The sequence below is a fragment of the Cydia strobilella genome, chromosome 5 (assembly GCF_947568885.1).
Source record: "Cydia strobilella chromosome 5, ilCydStro3.1, whole genome shotgun sequence".
Lineage (NCBI taxonomy): Eukaryota > Metazoa > Arthropoda > Insecta > Lepidoptera > Tortricidae > Cydia > Cydia strobilella.
The window spans coordinates 4,187,829-4,210,427 of NC_086045.1; positions in this window are offsets into that span (position 1 = coordinate 4,187,829).

The following is a 22,599-nucleotide window of genomic DNA, read 5'->3' on the forward strand; positions in this document are numbered from 1 at the left end:
TCTTATGAAAGCTTGCTATCCCGACATTACCGTCACACACTCGATAGTGATTATTAAAGGGGAAACTCACCAAGAGTAGCTCTGTCAACACTGCTCGTTGCTATGAGCAGTCTACACCTGACTCCATCTGGTCTCTTTGCCTCTCCACATTACCTTTTTGCACCTCACGTTTTCTTAGCCTTCGTTATGACCCGATCTTCATATTTTTTTCTTTTCGATCAGTGTTACCAGGGTGAAAAAGCAAATGACAGTTACCTGTATTATCGGTCCGTATCGCGTATCACCGCGACACCAATTATGCCTCTACCAATATCCTACATACACAATCAGCTAGAACAACATCACAGACAACTGCACAACAAGTACTGGAGTGAATTGAAGACATGCAGGCAAACCAAAGAAATTCTACCGGAACTGAACCACAAGCTTACCAAAATATTACTGAAAACACCAAGAAGCCAACTACGTAAAATAGTAGGATTAATAACAGGACATAACACACTAAACAAACACCTACATAATATGGGTAAAACTGACAGCCCCATGTGCAGAGCGTGCATGGAAGAAGAAGAAACAACAAAACATATTCTCCTAGACTGTAAACAGGTAGAAGTATATAGGAGCAAATACCTAGGTAATCCATGCACACTAAAGGAGGCAACTAGCAACCTGAAGACTTTGCTAGGCTTCGTGGAGGAGCTGGGGTGGTTAGAGTAGCGCTACCTCGTTTCACGCAAAATAGGCACATTGGATGTCGATTTGCGGAAAATGCCCAGCATAACTAACTAACTAAGAGCTCTTCAAATTTAGACTCAAAAAACTCAGGAATCAAGAATAACTACAAATTAATAAATAATGTAACTAAGGCGCACTGTGCCAGTGCGCAGACTTCGTCTGCGTGGAGTTAGTAATTTTGGTAGCTTATGTTTTATCTAATCTGATTTTTATCGATTCCCCGTACAAACTTCAAATAGATATATAATTCTAAAAGGAAAGGGGACGAAGTTACTAACTCTCATAATAATAAAAAAATCGAAAAAAGTCATACGAAGAGGCAGTAACAATCAATTTTGTTATAACATCTTCCATAATGTATATCCAGGGAGGAAAATGTATAGGGCAGCGGTCTTAGCGTAAACTATCGCCTTGAGGTAAATCTTGGACTTGGTAGATAAGATACATACTTACTTGCATACATGAATTTGCATTCGTCTCTCAAACTCATCTGGAACTTGGGATCAAACTCAAATTAGTTGTGCAGTATAATTACCCTGGAGTGTAAACTGAAGCTCAAGTTGGACTCAAGTTTTGCTCAACATAGTACAGGAATATAGGGCATGGTTGTCCTACAGGATGATTTCTGAGTCGTGATCCAGAAGTTCTGGATCTGGACCAGAACTACTTTTTCTGACTGTAAATGATCCACATTATCATGTGGTAGTATTTGATTTTAATCACTACTAATTACTAATTATCTTTTAAGATAATTATTAATTTTTATCTTATTTTTCAAGTAAAATTAATCATATACTAAGTAAGTAAGTATCATGGTCACCCTATGACTTCACATACGCTGTATGGAAAGCGACAAGACGTCACATTGAGTAGGGTGACCAAATTATATCCAAAATTGATTTTATCTACTTGTCATCATTTTTCAGATGATCATTTTTTAAATCATCATCAGAGACCGGAATTATTGTGGCATTTTTGAATTGTCATAGGGAGTTCTCATTTATCGACTTTCGATTCACATAATATATCGATACAATGTAGAACACAAAATATTTTAAAAGTTATTAATAGTTAATGGATATTTGACTGTAAAAGAAGTAGGTAATTAAGGCGGATAATATGGAAAAAAACATGACTATTTATTTCTTTTATAAAGAAACGAATGGAATATTTGTTAGTACTAAAACAGACTGAACGTAAAATTAAAAAAAAAACACGGAACTGAAGTTATTGAATTTGAAACTATTAAGTTTTTATTGTTTGTATTGCACATCTCTATTTCGCATTTTCAACTACTCATAAGTTATCTCGAAGAGATCGCTTGTTATTTATTTGCCTCCAATTTTGCTCTTTTTTAGGGTTCCGTACCCAAAGGGTGAAAACGGGACCCTATTACTAAGACTCCGCTGTCCGTCTGTCCGTCTGTCTGTCCGTCTGTCCGTCTGTCACCAGGCTGTATCTCATGAACCGTGATAGCTAGACAGTTGGTGTTTTTTTTGCTGTTTTTTTCCGTGATGGTACGAAACCCTTCGTGCGCGAGTCCGACTCGCACTTGGCCGGTTTTTTATATGTTGTATTCTACATTACCATCGATATCGGTATTCTGCAAGTCTATAAATGAGAAGTTCCTAATGACAATTCAAACTGCCACAAGAATTCCGGCCTCTGATCATCATTATTGGTGATAAACAAAAATTAGCAACATCATTAGACTCATCTTTAAATTCCGTATGAAGACTTGTTCTCTTGCTACACGACCCCAAAATTATTCAGTATAATGGAATACCAGAGCTTCGTTAATATTGTTATGAAAGCGATCTAGTCCATATGAAGGGTACACGGAAAGAACATGTCTAGTCACTTAAGTAACATTTCGAGTAATCGCGGTTTTAAAACTTGGAACCATGTCAAAATGTATGGTAATTCCGTGACCAGGTCTTTTTTAACAAAAAAAAGTTGTGTTACATATATTATACAGTGGTAGCAAAAGATAAAACTAATATTTCATTAAGAGCTCTACATTTTGAGATGAAAATCTCATTTTCCGAAAAAAGTGACTAGTGTTCAGGTGCATGATTCCATTTTGTTATTGAGCGCTTCAATCGCCAACAAACTGGTTACAGTTTGGCGATGCATAAATTTTGTTTGTAAGTATGTACCCTTTGTGTAAATAAATAAAATAAAAAACACATATTGTTTCCGTGTACCCTTCATATAAGTAATAATGGTTAGGTTGTCATACGTCAAGACATTATTATGTCTCGACGTCCCCCGATCCCCGTTTGAAGCACGGTGTCCTGGAATCCCGGCCATCAATATATCATTTTTCTATCCTTATCCTGCTACGGCCTTTTCAGCTTCATTGGAAGTCGGAAAGTGGATCAAATTTAACTTGCAAGATTTGACCCGTACAAACATATTAGTGACATAATATATACATTGCAAGTTAATAAAAAAATTGTAACTTGTAAAAATCATGTCAGCGACACAGATTTCAGTTGCGGTTCGTTCAACCAGTCCGTAGCTGACCAGAATAACTTCTTATATACAGGGTGATCAATCCAGTGTAGATTGATTGCCCTGTATAGTTCGACATAAAATAGTAGAAATTAAATAAAATGGAACTAAAAAAATCCATACTAAATTGTTTTACATCAAAAATACGTTACGTAGGAAGTGGCACCCTCAATAATTTACTACAATTTCTTGTCGAACTATACCAAGTATACCAACCGCCTCAGTTAAACGGTAGACCTAGGAGATTAATTGGCATAAAAAGCAAAGGAACGTACGCAGTGTCGCGGGGCATTAGCAAACAATGAGAGAGATGCTATCGCGCGCGAGCGGGACAGCACGAGCGGCTCACACTGCTGCCGACACCTACACTCAGCAAAGGTTGCGTATCGCAAACTCGTAATTTTTAGAGTTCCGTATCCGTACCCAAAGGGTAAAAACGGGACGGCCGGTGTACATGTACGGGGACGTATGGCAATCCCTAGCCTATCTTTAGGTATTTAAATAAAAGTAAACAAAATCTACTCTCAAATGGCTCCTTAAGCCAGTTGAGGGTAGATGATAACATTACATGATCAAATAATAAAAGTCAAAATCAGGTTAAAGTACCCGACCCGGGTATGTCCTTAAACTACGTCCAAAAGAGAGGTATGGGCACTGTGAATGACATCTCGCTTTGTATGGTAGGGCACAGGACAGCGGATGTCATTCCAGATCTAGAGCAGAAAACCGCAGCAAAATAACACTAGACCCTACTAATAGTGTTGTGTTCCTGCCGGTGAGTAAGGTTGCCAGAGCTCGAGGGAGAGGAGTGTTAGGGTCGGCAACGCGCATGTAACTCCTCTGGAGTTGCAGGCGTACATACGCTATGGAGACTGCTTAACATCAGGCGGGCCGTATGCTTGTTTGCCACCGACGTAGTATAAAAAAAAAGTCTGGTTGTTCAGTGACAGATCCAGGCGGTTTTGTATTTGGTTGGTTAACCAATAAATGTTATAACTACCCGAAAATGTACAAATTGTTTGTTTACCTTTATTTAAATACCTAAAGATACAGAGTATAAAGGTAAAAGCGTGCGACTTTCAATCCGGAGGTCGCGTGTCGCGTGAGGGTTGCAAATGCGTTTCCGGCCTTTAAGATGGCGTACGATTTCTTGGAGGTTTGAAGGTCGTATTCGGTCCGGAAATGCCGCGGACAGTTCATTCAACAGTTTACCTGTGCGAGGCAGGAAGTTTCTGGAGAAACTCACAGTTGAGGACTGCCAATAAGTGGTATACTTATATGGAATTATTGTCGCGTAGAGCGATGGCGGAAAGAAGCGGCAGGGATTAATCTGAACAACTGCTCAGAGCATGAACCGACATGCGATAGAACATGCAGAGCAAGGAAAAGCAAGTTTCGCTTCTTTTTGTAGATTACGCTAAAGGGAAGCAGTGTAACAGTATTAAGGTATAGGTAAAATAATCTTGCGTTAACATTGTTCGACGTATGTCGCCACGCTTAGTTAAGCAGAAATACCGGCTCCAACCAAGTGAAGGTAAAAAGAACAGCCTATATTAGGTACATATTGAAGCGCTGAATATTTTTATAAATACTGATTTAAACTTTCACGATTTTTACTCATTATTATCGCGTAAAATAAGTTTTAAATTTACCTCCGACGTTTCGAGGACGGCGTTGTCCCCGTGGTCTCGGAGAACCACCACCACCACCACCACGTGGACGCGATTAAGTCCCGTCGTTGTTGAATAATAATGTTTATAAATAGATTTCTGAGAAATAATATTATAAAGTGAAACCAAAAATGTGTAATAATTTTAATTAGTTTAAATCTGAAAATAGCTTCTAATAAGGTAGCACTTTCATTGATTTTATGGAATTTCGAACAAAGAAAATGTAATCAAAATGAAAATGAAAATATTTGATGATAACAATTATTACATGTCAGTATTGTCTGGTATATGTTGTGCATATACTTGTTAATTCATGAATTATGTATTAATATTACAAGTATATGCACGACATATACCAGACAATACTGACATGTAACAATTGTAATCAATGAATACTTTCATTTTCATTAGTTTTTTTTTTTTAATTATCAATAAGTATAATTATCAATTATTATTAACAATGGGCAGGTAATCAGTGTGTCAATCATGCAACGAGTTTTCATAAAAAAAATTATGGTTTTTTTTGTGGGGATTTGTTTTACCTACAAAAACTACATGTTTCTGTTTCAGATGCAAAATATAACAAGATATAATGATGATTCTTAATGTAGATTCTTATAAATTGACATTAATGTAATTTGTACTGTAATCATATGTTGTGAAATGAATATATCTAATCTAATCTATACCTATTTACTTTAGAAATTTGTTAAATAAAAGAGCTGTATTACTAGCCTTTTAATAACCTGAGTAATTTTCGCACGTATGAATTGGAACCTCCATTAATTCGATAAAACTTTAGATAGGTATAAGTTTATTCTTTTAAATGGACATCGGGACATAGGAGGCTAGGCGCGTGGAACCCTTAACACGGCCTTAAAGCATTTCTGCGATTTCATCGAAACGAAGCACTTAACTTGGTTTAACACTTCTTGTTAGTTTCAAAAGGTGTTTATTGCTGACGGCCGTTCGCAGAATTTGCTCCCACTCTTTTAAACTTTGTAAAGGTGCGACCACACCGCTGCTTAAAAACGGTGACGGTACGGCATCCCAGTGACGCATAGTAAGCGTACCGTTTTTTTTGCGTGCCATCCACACCGCTGCTCAAAATACGCTGAATGTGCGGTATCGCAGTGCCGTTAACTTTACGATTTCACTAGCAGGGCATGCGATAAAATCATGACATTTATGACGCGTCACTGCGATTCCTCACCGTCGGCGTGTTACCTATATATAAGCAGCGCTGCGGAGAGCTGCGATAAAAACGGTACGCTTAGTGCGTCATTGCAATTCCGTACCGCCACCGTTTTTAAGCAGCGGTGTGGTCGCACCTTTACAAAGTTTAAAAGAGTGCACGCTACACCATGCACCAGTGCTGTTTTATCTATATCTACAGTTAAGACCGCCTTAAGAGTCACACGAACCCGCCGCCAAAAAGCCGCTCCCATACAATCGAAGTTACGCTCTCATTTCAAAACGACATGCTTAAATTACATGAATATTTACGCAATATAGTGTATGTGAAACTTCTACCCGCTCTAATTGCTTTGTATTATAATATACATATATATCAACGAAAAATAATACAAGATATAGATCGCGCGATTGAAGTAAAACTTCTTTGACGATTACGTTTATCGCTATGTTGGCATTTTGACGTGTGTCCTATTGTGCGTGTGTCACTACTGAGCGTTACTTCCGTCAGAAAAAATCTGTGCTACCTTCTAGTCGCGCCTAAAGGAGTTTTAATTCAAAAATAAATAACTATATTATGAACGCAATTCACCCAGCCTCCCCTATCTGTCACCTCTACAGAGTCGGACTTGGAAAGTCGTGAACATAAAACAAAAACCAAAACCGTGCCCGCTCCTCGCAATAAAAACTCAGACAAATCGAATGCTATTTTAATTAGGCAAAAAAACGAAAAGCGCTTTTCAAGTGTTCTGTCCAAGTCTTTACGATTTAAGACTCTATTCTATTGTAATAAAGTAGTTGTTAACCAACGGTAAAGGTCACATCGATGGTGTCGATGATACGACCAGAGACTTGGAAATAATAAAGATTTGTCTTCCTACAGATCCAGATATGTACTATAGTATTTTTAAGAGAACGGCCACCATGGGCTTAGCTGTCAAAGATACGCCGGTCGCTTCCCTAGGCACCACTCTCTAAACGAAATCGTTCGCCGAGCGATGCTCTCGGTAAGTGTTCCGTGCCTCTTGGAACCACCTGGACTGTTTCGATCAGACGGCAAACGACCCGACGGGCTGACGCTGGTTCCCTGACAGAGAGGGCGGTGTCTTATATGGGATGCAACCTGTGTGAGTACATTTGCTGCATCCCATGTAGGATACACACACACTGCTAAGACAGGCTCAGCGGCAGAGACTGCCCTTAAAAACAAGCGCCTTAAATACTATGCCCTGTGGAATCTGGAAGCAACCTACGACTTCGTGCCCGTCGCCGTCGAGACAGCCGGGCCCTGAGGGCCTACCGCGAACCACGTTCGACGTGTTGCCTCTCTGTTGCGCTTGTAAATTCGTACGTATAAGTGTGTCCCAGTGTGTGTGTAATCCCAGTTCTGATTCATGGCTTGTCCACCAGGTCTCCATCGTTAATCGCTATATAGCGGGGTAACGCCGCTAGTGTGATGGGGACCTTTGGGCCCGGCATGGCGCAGAACGGATTTTAGGTTAATTTTAGGTAAGTTTTTCTGTCATAATTCAGTTATGTCTTTACATTTGTAATGTCTATTCAGTGAATAATTAATTAATTCACGCATGTCCTTTTAAAATGAGAGCGTTACTTCGATTGTATGAGAGCGGCATTTTGAAGAGACATGTGCAGTCTAAAGCATATAACATAAACCGATATGCTACATAATCGCATAAATCATTCAACAATCAATTACCTCGTCCTGTCTGTCTGCTGTCATCGCGCCGCGCCGAGCTGAAAACGCATGAATATGGAACTCCGTTATCATGGACGGAGTCACTGGTATATGTAGATATTATACAGCACAATGTATTGAACACACACGGCTTTTAAAATTGTTAAGTCATTTATGTAAAGATTGTAAGTAACCTTAAATGGCATTACATGACCTTGACTGTACGATTAAATAATCTTTAATAGAGAAAACCGACTTCACAAAACAGTTTGACATGCCATTTAAATTATTTAGGTACAACCATATATTAGTGCATATCATAACAATAACAATTAGAAACTGAAATAGATATCATACACTAAACAAAAATTGGCCAAGTCCACCGGTGGCCGAGGCGGGAATCGAACCCGCGTCTTTTTTTTCGCGATTTCGGGGTTGGTCCCATAGTAAAAGTTGCTAAGTATATTCCCAAAACCTCCCAGGTAACGGGAATGCAATTATTTTTTAGCCACCGTGTATATAGTTGGTATTACGATACTTCCTAGGCACCTCCTTGAGGCCGCGGACTGGACGCAAGCGGCGCGCGGCGCAGCGAGCGGCAAATCAAGGCCGTTCATACATTTGGTCGAGCGATGTATGAATGGCCTTGATTTGCTTACAATACTTGTTCGATTTACTGTTAAATGTTAGACACAATATATCTCAATTTGCTACAGTTAACTGTCCGGGCAAACTGCTTCGAGCTACAGGGCGTCTGAGAACAGTGAGAACAGTTCCCCGTCGCATGGCACTTTCAAGAAAGAACCGAAAGTAGTTTTTGACGGGATTAAATTAACGCTAGCCTTTAACTAGTTGAATAACAAGAATCCCACTGGATATTTCAAATAAAATATCCAGAGTGCAGATGGCATCTAGGGCTTATTATTTAGTTATATTCGGAATATGGGCCGCGAGCATCGCGTGCTCGATCCACCACTCGATAAAACCTTCGGTGTCTTTGCGCGCTGGACCAAGTCATAGCATGCACAACAGCGACTACAATTGAAGGCATGTTTACAAAAACAACATAACTACACTAGACATGAATTTACAGGAAACGAAAAAAACTAAATGTCTTCTTATATATTAGTTATTGGACATAAACATTGTATAGGTGATTTTAGTAAGTGGCCAATAGTTCCGAAATATACGATTACACATTTCAAAGACCAGTATTTTTGGATTTTTTTTAAAAATAAGTTCGTCACTTAAGCTGTTTTCGTAAAATTTTGTTAGTTATATTCATTTTTGGACACTATCTTTTGCTCTACGTGTAGGTCCTGCTTAGTGATGGGTCGTTACCAGTAACTTACTCAAAAGTGGGAATATTCCCGGTAATGCTACCAGTAACATTACCCAGATCGGTAACATTGAGTAACTTTGAAAAAATTATTAGAATTGTATATGCTTTTTTCGTGTTAAATACTTAAGAAAATAATAATGCTATTATTTACAGTCATAAAACAGTCAAGGAATCTCTGAGAGAGTAAATTCCCAATGTTACCGGTAACATTCCCAATATTACCAGGTATTTTTCCAAAGTTACTGGGAACATTACTATCTGGAAATAATGATTAAAATAATGCTTAACTGTATAAAGTAAAAGAAAATATGTGTATAAATCAGTTTAATTATTAGAATAAACCAATCAACATCTAAATATATAAAAGAAGAAACTGACTAACTGATTGACTGACTGCCTGACTGACATATCAACACACAACCCAAACCGCTGGTTCTAGAGATTCCAAATTTAGCACGTAGGTTTCTTATAAAGTCTAGGGGTGCACTAAGAAATGATTTTTTCAAAATTCACCCCCCAAGGGGGTTAAATGGGGGTTCAAAGTTTGTATGGGGAAACAAGATTAGTTAGACTGTTATATTCGAAACTTCACAGGAGTATTCCTAACGATAAATGAATAAACACGCGTTACAGGTTTTTTTGCAAAATCCCCCTATTAGGGGGAAATGTGGTGACAAAGTCTGAAAATCAACATGGGTATTATTTCTATGGTTTATCGGGTTGCTAATTAGGAAAACAAGAAAGATTTTAAAATCCAACGTGACGGACGTGAAATACCATCTCCCCTGTTGGGGTGCAATGGGGTTGAAATGTCTAAATATCAATATGGGTGTCGTTTTTATGGTTTTATGGGACGTTAATTACGAAAATCGCATCGATTTTGAAATTTAATAATGTGCTCATGAAAATTCTTGAAAGTACTCGTATTTGTGCCAAATTGCAATTCAAACGGTCCAGTAGTTTCGGAGCAAATCGGTTGTAACAGACGGACCGACAGACAGCCACACGTGATCCTATAAGGGTTCTAATTTTGCTTTTGAGGTATGGAGACCCGCGTTATCCTAATAGATTTTAAATTTGTATTTGGTGCCATCTCGATCGTCGTCAATCGGTACCTCGGCGAGTGCGGGCGGCGCGGCGGGACGGACGGGGCGGAAGGAGTAAGTCATCGGGAAACTTCCTGCATCCGTAATGAGAACGTTCAAGGTGCTACAAGAAGGTGGTTGTCTATTTGCTTCTTATGAGTTTAGGTTTACATTCTAAGTAAAATGCAAAACATCGTAAGTACATATATATGTATTCTACCTACGAACCATATACCGTATAAACCATCTTTTGTAAGTCGTTATAAAACCATATTTTCTCCTTCCCCTGCCTCCCCCGCACCCTGTACATTAGACAAAACGACATATATTCTTAAATCACGCGGGCGAAGCCGCGGGCAAAAGCTAGTTTTGTATAACGTTTCAAGTGGCAAACGTCATTTTTGAGTTGATGGAATTTCGATTTTATATTAATTAATCAAATTTGAAATTAGAGTAGTTGTAGTAGAGGGATAATAAATAATGATCACAGTTTCATATAAAATACTAGCTTTCGCCCGCGATTTCGTTTGCGTGGAATTAGTAATTTGGGTAGCTTATTTTTAAACAATCAGCTAGATTTATTGTTTCCCCATACAAACTTCCACCCCTTTTTACTACCTAAATTTTACCCGCTGAACATTCAGCTTGTGGTAGCTCCCTGGTGGGAGATCAGTGACCCATGGGAAGTCACCTCCAGGTGTTCTACGTCTTGGAAAATTCAACCTGATTACAGCAAACAGTATCTACTGCACGTTAAGCGTGTGGTAGCTCTGGTCAGACGCCTGCTTCATCTGGCAGACCTCCAGGTGATCCAGGTCTTGGAGAACTTAACCTGCCTACATCATACTCTACCAACTTCAGATTAAAGGAGTACTTCAGACTACCAACGACACGTTGAGCGAGTGTTACCCCTGACCATTTGTACCCAGCAGCACTCCAGGTGTTCCAGATCTTGAGCTTTTCCCATAATACATTACCAGCGGTACGTTGAGCGAGTGTTACTCCTGATCCGTTGCACCCAGCAGCACTCCAGGTGTTCCAGGTCTTGAGCTTTCCTCAATACACTACCAGCGGTACATTGAGCGAGTGTTACCCCTGATCCGTTGCACCCAGCAGCACTCCAGGTGTTCCAGGTCTCGAGCTTTCCTCATCATATACAACCAGCGTCACGTTGAGCGAGTGTTACCCCTGACCCTTTGCTCCCAGTAGCACTCCACATTGTCTTGAGCTTTATCCATCGTATACTACCAGCAGCACGTTGAGCGATTGTTACCCCTGACCCGTTGCACCCAGGAGCACTCCAGGTGTTCCAGGTCTTGAGCTGCCTCCATCATACATTACCAGCGGTACTTTGAGTGAGTGTTAGAAGAGTGGAGAAGAGAACAGGATGACTTCGGGAATAAAAACTACTCTACACTACACCCTCCCCAACAATTAAGACTTCTCCATATGGGACATATTTTTGAGTATGTTGTACTAAAAAAATAAGTTTTGAACCTTATTTTATCTCATATAAGTCATCACTATCGTCAGTTTCGTATGTTACCGGCTTTTGGGAATGTTACTGGTAACATTGGGAACTTACTAGTAACATTCCCAAATGGAAACTTACTGGTAGCGGGAATGTTACCGCTGCCCATCACTAGTCCTGCTTAGACAAATGCTATGATATCAAAAACTCAAATCCGCAAAAAATGTTAGTTATGTAGTTTTTGTAAACATGCCTTAAATTCTATAGATACTTTAATTTATTACTGAATTTTCCGGTCTAATTACGGCCCTGCCTTCACACAACATATTGTGTTGATTAGCGTAATATGCTGCAAGCATAGAATGCATCAAGTAATCAAGTTAGTCATTTATTTAACAGTTTTTAGAATTATTGATACCTGCAGGGATCGTTAGTTTACGTTCTCATTTTAAAACGACATGCTTAAAATACATGAAATTTGGCGTGAACATTTACGTAACATATTTGTCTGGTACTAGTTTTCGTTGCTAAAAATGGTTATTCAAAGAAAATAGAGCGAATGTAAGTTTGTTAAAACGTAACCTTCGATTGTATGGCGGCTGCTTTTTGGCAGCGGATTTGTGCGACTCTTAACTTTACAAAAAAAAGAAATGTATCTCTATATGTAGAACAAGTAGACTTTGTTACCTTCGATGGAAATAAAGCATAAAATCTGTTTTATGTAACGTGATCGTATTTTCTCGCAGAGTCACACGAACCTGTGACTCTAAATAGGAATTGTAGGTATAATTACACTTGACGCGTAAACTCTTCCGTTACTATTGATTCTAAATGTAGACCATACCATCGCTGCGCGTACAAAAGTCGCTATGTGATTTTTAACGATTTTTCGGTTTTAATGCCATTTTGAACCTTATTTCTATACGCATATGCTCCAAAAACAGCGTGGCGCTTATTTCAATATTTAAGGATTTATCAAATGTAGGTATGTGACGCCCATACAATGAATGCTCTTCCTATAATCGCTAACTGGAATAAATCACATAACTACATTAGCTTATTTGAACAGCAATTACAGACGTGTGCTCGCTATGTGATGCTTGACACATAGCGATATTTTCTACAAGTTTACTTAAAAATGATTATGCTATTGCTCCTGATATGTAGTTTCTCGCACATAGCGATATATTTATACTAGTTGCAGTCGATGTTAAATATGTTTCTAGACTGTGCGTTTTACTATACATAGCGGGATTTTCTTATAACAATCGAGTCTACCGTATATTAAACTATTATCTACCCTCAAGTTGTATACAGGTCCCTAAACATGATTATTTCATGTGAAGCGCTAGTGGCCTAGCTGTAAGAGCGTGCGACTTTCAATCCGGAGGTCGCGGGTTCAAACCCACGCTCGTACCAATGAGTTTTTCGGAACTTATGTACGAAGTATCATTTGATATTTACCAGTCGCTTTTCGGTGAAGGAAAACATAGTGAGGAAACCGGACTAATCCCAAATAAGGCCTAGTTTCCCCTCTGGGTTGGAAGGTCAGATGGCAGTCGCTTTCGTAAAAACTAGGGATTAGTTCTGTTGTCAAGCAGACCCCAGGGTCCCATGAACCGTGGCAAAACGCCTGGATAATGCGAGGAAGAAGAGTACGCCCTAAATATTTTTTGCCTATATTTTCAAAAGCCCGACTTTTAATTGATTGCAGGTTTATTTCGGAAATTATTTAAAACTCAACTTTTTGAAATTCCTTAATAATCTTTTTTTTTGTTGACAAAGGCCCTCCGGCTTGGGGAGGCATTTGGATATGTGGGACTCCCTCCTGCAACCATCCTCTCCTAGTAAGAGGAGAAAAGGAGATATACCCACTAAAAGCCACTCCGGCGCTCACCCTTCTGGCCGTTTTCAAGGAGGTGCGGGATGCCTGAGATTCTACTCCTTCCAGCGGCCCTGGCTTATCTTACTCCGGAGTACCCACACCGCTGGAAAGGAGAGTCATTGACGCTTGACCCACTGCCAATCGTGTAAATCGTGTAGCGCCGTGTAGTGCGGACCCCTACAGCCCGCTGGCCCTGCTAGGGGTTTAGGCGGACAGCAAATTGTGCCCATCTTCTTCACCGCCGTCTGCGCCGGTTCGGGTGCGCGTCTTCAGCTCCTACGCTCCGTTTCCGCGGCCTCCTTCCTTGAAATGACGACGAGAAGGCAACTGCGTTCCATTTCCTTTCGCTGCCCAACATAGTCATTAATACGTTGCGCAGCGAAACGTTCCCTAATCCAAGAGCCGCCGTCATGGTGCGACACTCTACGGCCCAACGATTGCATTCTTGACTGCAGTGTGCCTCTATGGTATGAGATACATAGCGAAAGTCCTCCAGGTCGTCCTTCTAGCTTTGCTGCATCCGTTCGTGCCCTTGTTTACGCGTCCTCGGCAGTTCTTCGGGTGCAGGGAATTCATTTAGGGCCCTGCACCTGACCCTCTCCCTGTGCGCATCTTCGAGTACCAGAGCCTCTAATTATCACCCATTTTCGACAACTTGAATCATGAAAACAACCTAACTTCACTGTGATTACTTACTTAATAAAGCAATGCGGGAGAAAACCAATGACAGTCCATTATAAGACTGTCATCTGATATTTGACTGTTGAATAAGTATATAAGGGGAAGTTTGAAAGTAGCACCGGTAACGGAGAAGATGAGGAGTAGTATATAGGTTCGCGCCGTGGTATGGGCATGTAATGAGGAAAGATGAATGTCACATAGGCAAAACAATGTTAGGGATGAATGCTGATGGACGGAGAGCGGATGGTAGACCCAAAAAACGATGGATGGATTGTGTGAAAGAGGATATGAGAAAGAAAGGAGTGAGTGCTGAGGTGACCAGATAGATAGAATGGAAGAGAAAACTTGTGCCGACACAGGTAGAGGAGAATGGAAGAGAAAAACTTGTTGTGCCGACCCCACATAACGTGGGATAAGGGCAGGAAGAAGAGAGTCCTTAAAGAGATGAGACTTTTTACATTTCAAGATTTTAAAGGCAACATTTTGATTACAAAACTAGAAAAAATAGTTTTTTATCGTTTTTCTCCTTGCTTCGTATATATGTATATTATTTGATTACTTATTGGGCTGGCAAATAATTATCAAACCAATTTTAATGAGTTACCTAGGTAAACATATTTAGTTCAAAGATATTGACTGAAACAAATTGATCATAAAGTAATAGTTATAATAAAAAAGTACGTAGATTATTGATTCACGATTAAAATTCAATTATATTGACTTACATAGCATTTTTTTCTGTTTTATTGAACGCTCACATCATATTATTAAATAGCCATGTGACGATAAAGAACAAAAAATGTATAGGGTCCTTAACAATTAAATCTAACCATGTAATGGTAAGACACTTAGAGGTTATTTATGACCCAAACAAAAACTCGCTATGTGACATATTTATGAAAAAGTTTTTTTTTCATATTATTAAAACTGAAATATTTTTTCATGTAATTCCTTAATGTATGTTAAAGTGCAAATACTTTTGTCACAAAAATATTGATTCATTTATGTCCAATAATTATCGAAATAAACAGTTTTTTGTGTCTCCTGTAAAGTAGGTTAAAAACACATGGCGACTTTTGTACGCGCAGCGACGATACGCTCTTCACTTGGACCACAGCAGACAAGCACACAGCGGACTCAATTCAATCTGTTTGATTTACATTCTCTGTATGCGACGTTTTTAGGGTTCCGTAGTCAACTACGAACCCTTATAATTTCGACATGTCCGTCTGTCTGTCTGTCCGAGGCTTTGCTCCGTGATCCTTAGTGCTAGAAAGCTGCAATTTGGCATGGATATGTAAATGAATCAATCCGACAAAGTCGTACAATAAAATCTAATCTTTTTTTAGGGTACCTCCCCTACATGTAAAATGGGGGTGTAATTTTTTTTTTCGTTTCAACCCTACAGACCGGCTACAGTATGGAATATCGTTGGATAGGTCTTTCAAAACGAATAGGGGTCTTTAACAAACATTTTTGTATTAAGTAAATATTATCGGAAATAATCGCTGCGAAAGAAAATGAATTGTAGCCCCCCCCCCGCACCTCTACCTTTTAACCATGGGTTCAAAAAATATGAAAAAACAAACGTAGATATAGAGCTTAACAAAGACATCAAATGGACGTAGTTACGCGAAAACGTTCCAACCCACAAGTCACTCGAAAATGAGTTACCATAACCAGGGTACTATTTTTGACATATTACATCATGTGCACACAAAGATGCTAGTATTTTTAGGTTAGTTTCATCAATAAAGTTTGACCCAAATGTTCCAACCCACCATTATGCCAAGGACGTGTACTCAAAATAAAGTAAAAACATTACATGCATACTGAAACATATTGTTAAAAACTCTTAATAGAATAACATATCGTTATAATGTTCCACTTGTCTTGGAACATTATACTAAATTCATAAAACGCACATTTAATTGTTTCTTAAATGGTCCATGTGGGTTGGAACGTTTTTGCAAAATCTTTATACATTTTTTATTCCTCCAAAAATGTTCCATGTAATTTGAAACCTTTTAGATTAATCCATACTGTTTTTTTAAGCTGCGAAGACTGTTCTAAATAAATTTGAACGTTTTATTACAATATATTATTTTCTAATTTTTTGCTATAAACGATCCACATATACTTGATCCATTTTTGCTATTAAATATGTTCGAGAGAAAAAAATATTTTTTACCAAAATAAATAACTTTGGTATATTTAAGTTTATGTATTTAGTCAAAAGAATCAATGGACTATTTACAATAAAGGTGGCAACATTATTACTCTTTGCTCCCGTAAAATGACAGCACCAACGAAACGCACATGTGAAACGAAACGCCGCCGCGGACCTACTTGTCATCGTAGTGTGAAAACAAATGCCGATAAAGTAAGACGTGCTGCCGTGTTGTCTTCTTTTGTTAAATTGGACGTAGTTACGCGAAAACGTTCCCACCCACAGCGACCCCATTTTGAGATAAACGCAATTTTGTGTTTTAGTGGTACACTTTTTCCCTGTAATTATTTCAGGCAAATACTATTGGTTTTACTGTGGAATGCCAAAGTGGTTATTGAATGATATGCATATTTTTTGTAAATACATAATACAAGGGGCATATAAATAGGTGAAACGAGTTTGAAACGTTTTTGCTAAATTTAATTTTGTATGAACCTTGTTAAATAGCAATTATGCATAAACGTTCCAAAACGAATTTAAGTGTATTATTTTATAAATATATATCTAAAAAAATAAATTTAATATGTAAAATAATAAATAGCAATGAGGAACATACAAAAACAACAAAAAAAATGAAAATGTATTACAAAAAAATAGGATGTGATCTTTTGAGCTTAGAACCTATGCCAAAAATTAGCTGATATGGTTCCAAAAGTTATCAAAAACTTATATTAAACAATCAATCATCATCGTATTCTATGATCTCGAAGTCCGGAACTCCACCAAACCCATCAACATCATCAGTAGCTTCTTCATAACATCAATATTATTAAAACCTGTAAAAAAGTTAAACCTCTTAAGTTTACAAAATGACAAAGACTGATTTTTTTAGTTCAACTAAACTGGAAAAGAAGATTATCAATATGAAGAAGTTTACAGACTCATCTAAAGTTAGTTGGCTACATACAAAAGAAATTAAGTTGGATAAAGATAAAATGTTTTCTATTTTTATGCGGTCTACGATGGATTTCATACATAAATACATACATACATATAATCACGCCTATTTCCCGGAGGGGTAGGCAGAGACCACGGATTTCCACTTGCTACGATCCTGACATACCTCTTTCGCTTCCTTCACTTTCATAACATTCCTCATGCACGCTCGCCGGTTTAGGGTGCTCTTGACCTGGCCTTTCTTCAGGATTTCCCCGATCTGATCAGAGAAAGTCCGCCGAGGTCTGCCCCTTCCAACTCCCGTTTTTACCTCTCCCTTATACACTCTCTTTGTTAGCCTTCTTTCACTCATTCTTTTCACGTGTCCAAACCATCTCAACATACCTTTCTCAATTTTTGTCACTACATCTTGGCTCAGTCCACACTTTTCCCTTATCACACTGTTCCTAATTCTATCTTGTAATCTGACACCACACACACTTCTCAACGCTCTCATTTCCACTGCATTCACTTGGCTCTGATGCCTCTTCTGCCATACCCAACTTTCGCTACCATACTTAAGTGTAGGCACCAGCACCCCTCTATGCACAGCTAACCGTGCCTTTTGCGACACCTTCGTTGTCGACCAATGAGTTGAAAATTGATAAAAGAATAAAGCGAGAACTGCAATACATAAAAGAATCTGATTTTTGTTTATTGTGACCTAATGGCAAACCGATTGCTCCAGCGAAATTAGTGGACTTACAATCCATGTACCACTACATACCTGAGGATTGCCTTCAATTTTATAAAACGCTTCAAAGTTCTGAAGAAGCTACTGATGATATTGATGGGTTTGGTGGAGTTCCGGACTTCGAGATCATAGAATACGATGATGATTGAATGTTTAATATAAGTTTTTGATAACTTTTGGAACCATATCAGCTAATTTTTGGCATAAGTTCTAAGCTCAAAAGATCACATCCTATTTTTTTGTAATACATTTTCATTTTTTTTGTTGTTTTTGTATGTTCCTCATTGCTATTTATTATTTTACATATTAAATTTATTTTTTTAGATATATATTTATAAAATAATACACTTAAATTCGTTTTGGAACGTTTATGCATAATTGCTATTTAACAAGGTTCATACAAAATTAAATTTAGCAAAAACGTTTCAAACTCGTTTTACCTATTTATATGCCCCTTGTATTATGTATTTACAAAAAATATGCATATCATTCAATAACCAGTTTGGCATTCCACAGTAAAACCAATAGTATTTGCCTGAAATAATTACAGGGAAAAAGTGTACCGCCTAAAACACAAAATTGCGTTTATCTCAAAATGGGGTCGCTGTGGGTTGGAACGTTTTCGCGTAACTACGTCCAAATGAAAACTATAGCGAACATGATCAGTTTAGCCGTTTTTGAGTTATCGCAAAAGTCTTCCCTTCATATTAAAAAGACGTACTTACAGCCACAGTTACAGTACGTTCTACGTTATTACGACATTAAATTTAGGCCAGGAAATGAATGCTCAAAAAAATTTATAGAGGGAAATGCTTGGAACACAAGGTATAGAGGGAAATACCTTCTTATTTGGCTTTATTCATGTACATAGAGTAAAATGTAAGATAAGAACTGCTTATGTTACTCATTCAATTTTTATTTAATTTAATATTTAATTTCTCTAAAACAGTTTCATTGACTGAATGAGTAATGCCGTTCACTCACTCGTTGACTGTTGTCAGTTTTAGAACGAGAAAGTCAAAAATTAAAAAGTAAGAGACAATTTAAATTTTTAATTCTGGGTTTTTTAAATAAATATTGCAATTTAATGTTTTTCGCTACGGATTGTTATGACCGGACATGCAGTCTCCGATTGAAAGAAAATTCTAAGGAAAAAATCATGGTCATACGTCTATTACTTTAATTAAGTACTCATTATGCAAATTAACCTCGGCTTTTTGGTTTCCTCGTATTCGATATGATAAGTAGATTTTTTTACTCGGGTGAAAGGCACCAAGCATCATTTCATCCCTTTCTTAACAACCTTCTATACAAATAGCTCCAGTTTAGCCTATTGTGCCGGTTGGGTAATCACAGAACCCTACACTGAGCATGGCCCGACATACTCTTGGCCTGTTTATTTTTTATACTAAAGGACGGTCGTGACCGTCCAGACGCGTTAAGGGCTAAGTACCCATCTCAATGCGTTTTAAACAATTATTTTATTTCTACGCAATTTATTTATGACTTCACAAGCTGTTTATAATAAATGCAAAGATAGATAACCATATTAAACGTACCAAGCTAAATTATACGTAAAAGTAATTATGTATGGGCAGGCAGAAAGAAACAGGTTCAAATCTTTAGTTCTTTTTCGATGGTATTATATTTCCCATGGCTCTGAACAGACACCTTAAGTTATTACCAGGATATTAAATATAAGAAAGGAATGCTAACTTTCTTAATGTAATTATTATGTATTATTTGGCTACTAGTCAAATCAGTTTCTTTTTTCGAACTGTCAAAACGATTTTGCTACTATGAAATTTATATGAAACACGTGTGACGTCACAATCAAATTACCTACTCTTTATAGTTTTATACAGGTTTTAAAATAGAAATTGTGTCTAAAAATAACTGCTGTCTACGTTTCTCTACTAATCTTTTGGTGCTTTATTTCATGCAAGGTGTTAAATAATTTATTTTAAATACCCTATTATTCTACACAAAGTTCTTGTCTTTAGGGTTCCGTACCCAAAGAGTAAAAACGGGACCCTATTACTAAGACTCCGCTGTCCGTCTGTCTGTCTGTCACCAGGCTGTGCTGTATCTCATGAACCGTGATAGCTAGACAGTTGAAATTTTCACAGATGATGTATTTCTGTTGCCGCTATAACAACAAATACTAAAAAGTACGGAACCCTCGGTGCGCGAGTCCGACTCCCACTTATTAGCCGGTTTTTTTAATGTTAGTATGTCTCACAACAGTTTAAATTCGATTCTTATTTTCTGATATTGATCAAACTGTATACGACGTACGAGTAACTCAATTCAACGAGAATTAAATTGGTCGTCTCTGAATGAAGGCTGAAAAAAGCATATGCATGTTTGCTTTTCACATGCAACTTCTATTTATTTATTTAATGGTCTGATGCTCATTCCTAAAAATAACTGAATTAAATTATTTTTCAAAGAAATTTCAAGTAAAAAGAGTGAAAAGAAGCAAATGAAAGAAATGCGCTCGGTTGCTTACACAAGATCTATTAATTTACTTTTTTCTAATTTTCAGCGAAGAGCACCGGACACATTTTTGCGCTTCTAATTAATTTACGATGCATATGTTGGGAGCATTAATGGTGTCAGTATACGTACTTACTCAATACTCAATATTTTAATGCAAATTCACAAAGTAATTGTACAGGTGGTAAACTTATAAGCTAGGTCTTTGTGAACCCTGCTGGGCACTGCAATATACTATAACTTACAATTCCAAGAAGAGGAGTTTTTTTTTTTTTAATTTTTTTCAGGCACGAGTGTCCGCCATGTCGCCAAAAGCGACTAAAAATAAAAGTGAGTGAAACCGTAGTGATCTAAATATTTTAAAATATATCTCACGATATAAACTATCGTATGACATATTTCGATTAATTGCTTATTAACTTGTCCGACTGTTAGATTTATCCTGATATTTGTTCGAAAACAGATCAAAGTTCAACAGATTAGTACCTAGGCTTTTTTTAGAACTCTTGGTGGGTAGTCATAACGCTCAATCTTCGTATCTTCCTTACCTATATACTGATCGGCTGACGGCTTTCTTATTAATTAAATAGGTACATAATAGGTAGGTATTAGGTAGGTAGGTAGGTCAGTTTACAATATCACAAGGTCAAAAAGCAAAGTGAAATTTTGTACCTCTACTGTTACTAACAGGCTAATTCGAACGTACACTGACATCAGAATGATATCTAAACGATGTAATTTAGTTATCGTGCGTCTCGCTTGCACCAATACATGTACGGAGAAGTGCGAGCGAAATGCACGATAACTAAATGATATCATTAGATATCATTCTGATGTCAGTGTACGTTCGAATTAGCCTGTACGTAAAATGCTTCTGTGCACAACATGAGTTCATATTTTGCTGACAACTGTAATTGAATACATACTGACTACGGGCCAGAGAAATCGCGGTTTTCACGCTTAGATCATTTTATCTATTATGGTGTAGAGTAATTTTATATTACGTCTGTAGAGTAATTTTAAATACCAAATATCACGCCAGATGGCGCTGTCTCGAGAACGGAAATTTCTACATCGCGCTAACTCTCCTCTGCCCGTCTGTCTGTCTGTCACCAGGCTGTATCTCATGAACCGTGATAGCTAGACAATTGAAATTTTCACAGATGATGTATTTCTGTATATATAACAACAAATACTAAAAAGTACGGAACCCTCGGTGGGCGAGTCCGACTCGCACTTGTCCGGTTTCTTTAATAATCAATCTTTCACTTGCAAAGAGTGCCATTTTTAAAGGTATTAGGGGTACTTATATATAATGGAAATACCAAAAGGAGAGGAAATTTTACCAGCTTATGTGTGTATTTGTTCATCAGTCTCTCGGCGTCAGTCACATGCTACATTTTAAAACTTTTGAAAAGATGGAAGTTTGTTTGACTAGTGAATGAATATGTAAACTTTTTAATTGTCACCGATCTCATTCGAATGTAGAAAACGAAAAAGCGACCAAATTGGTAAAAGCTCTCACTGTAACTCTCTCCATAAAATAATATTTTCTGAAAGTAAGGTTTCTAGAGCTGCTTTGAACTTCCTATAAATTGAAAGCAAGAAGTTTATTTCTTAGCCAAATAATAGCTTCATGGCAAGACTTGAAAATTTGAAATTAAACGCTACCGCCTGTCTAATCTTCGCATTTCATGGCCCGACTATGCGCACTCAGAATTTTTTAACAAACCAATACAAACCGTATTAATTAAGCAATAACTACCAGATTGCTTGATACATAAATTCATAGATCCTCAAAATGGCAAAAGAATTAAAATGGCCGCGAAAAATTAATATTTTTCGTTCGTGCTCGGGCATTCTAGACAGAGACTGGTGATTGGTTTAAAATGCCAAAATGGAAAACTACAAATGGATCCATTTACGTTTGTTGTTTTTAAAAAGTGTTAGACAAGCTTTTACCT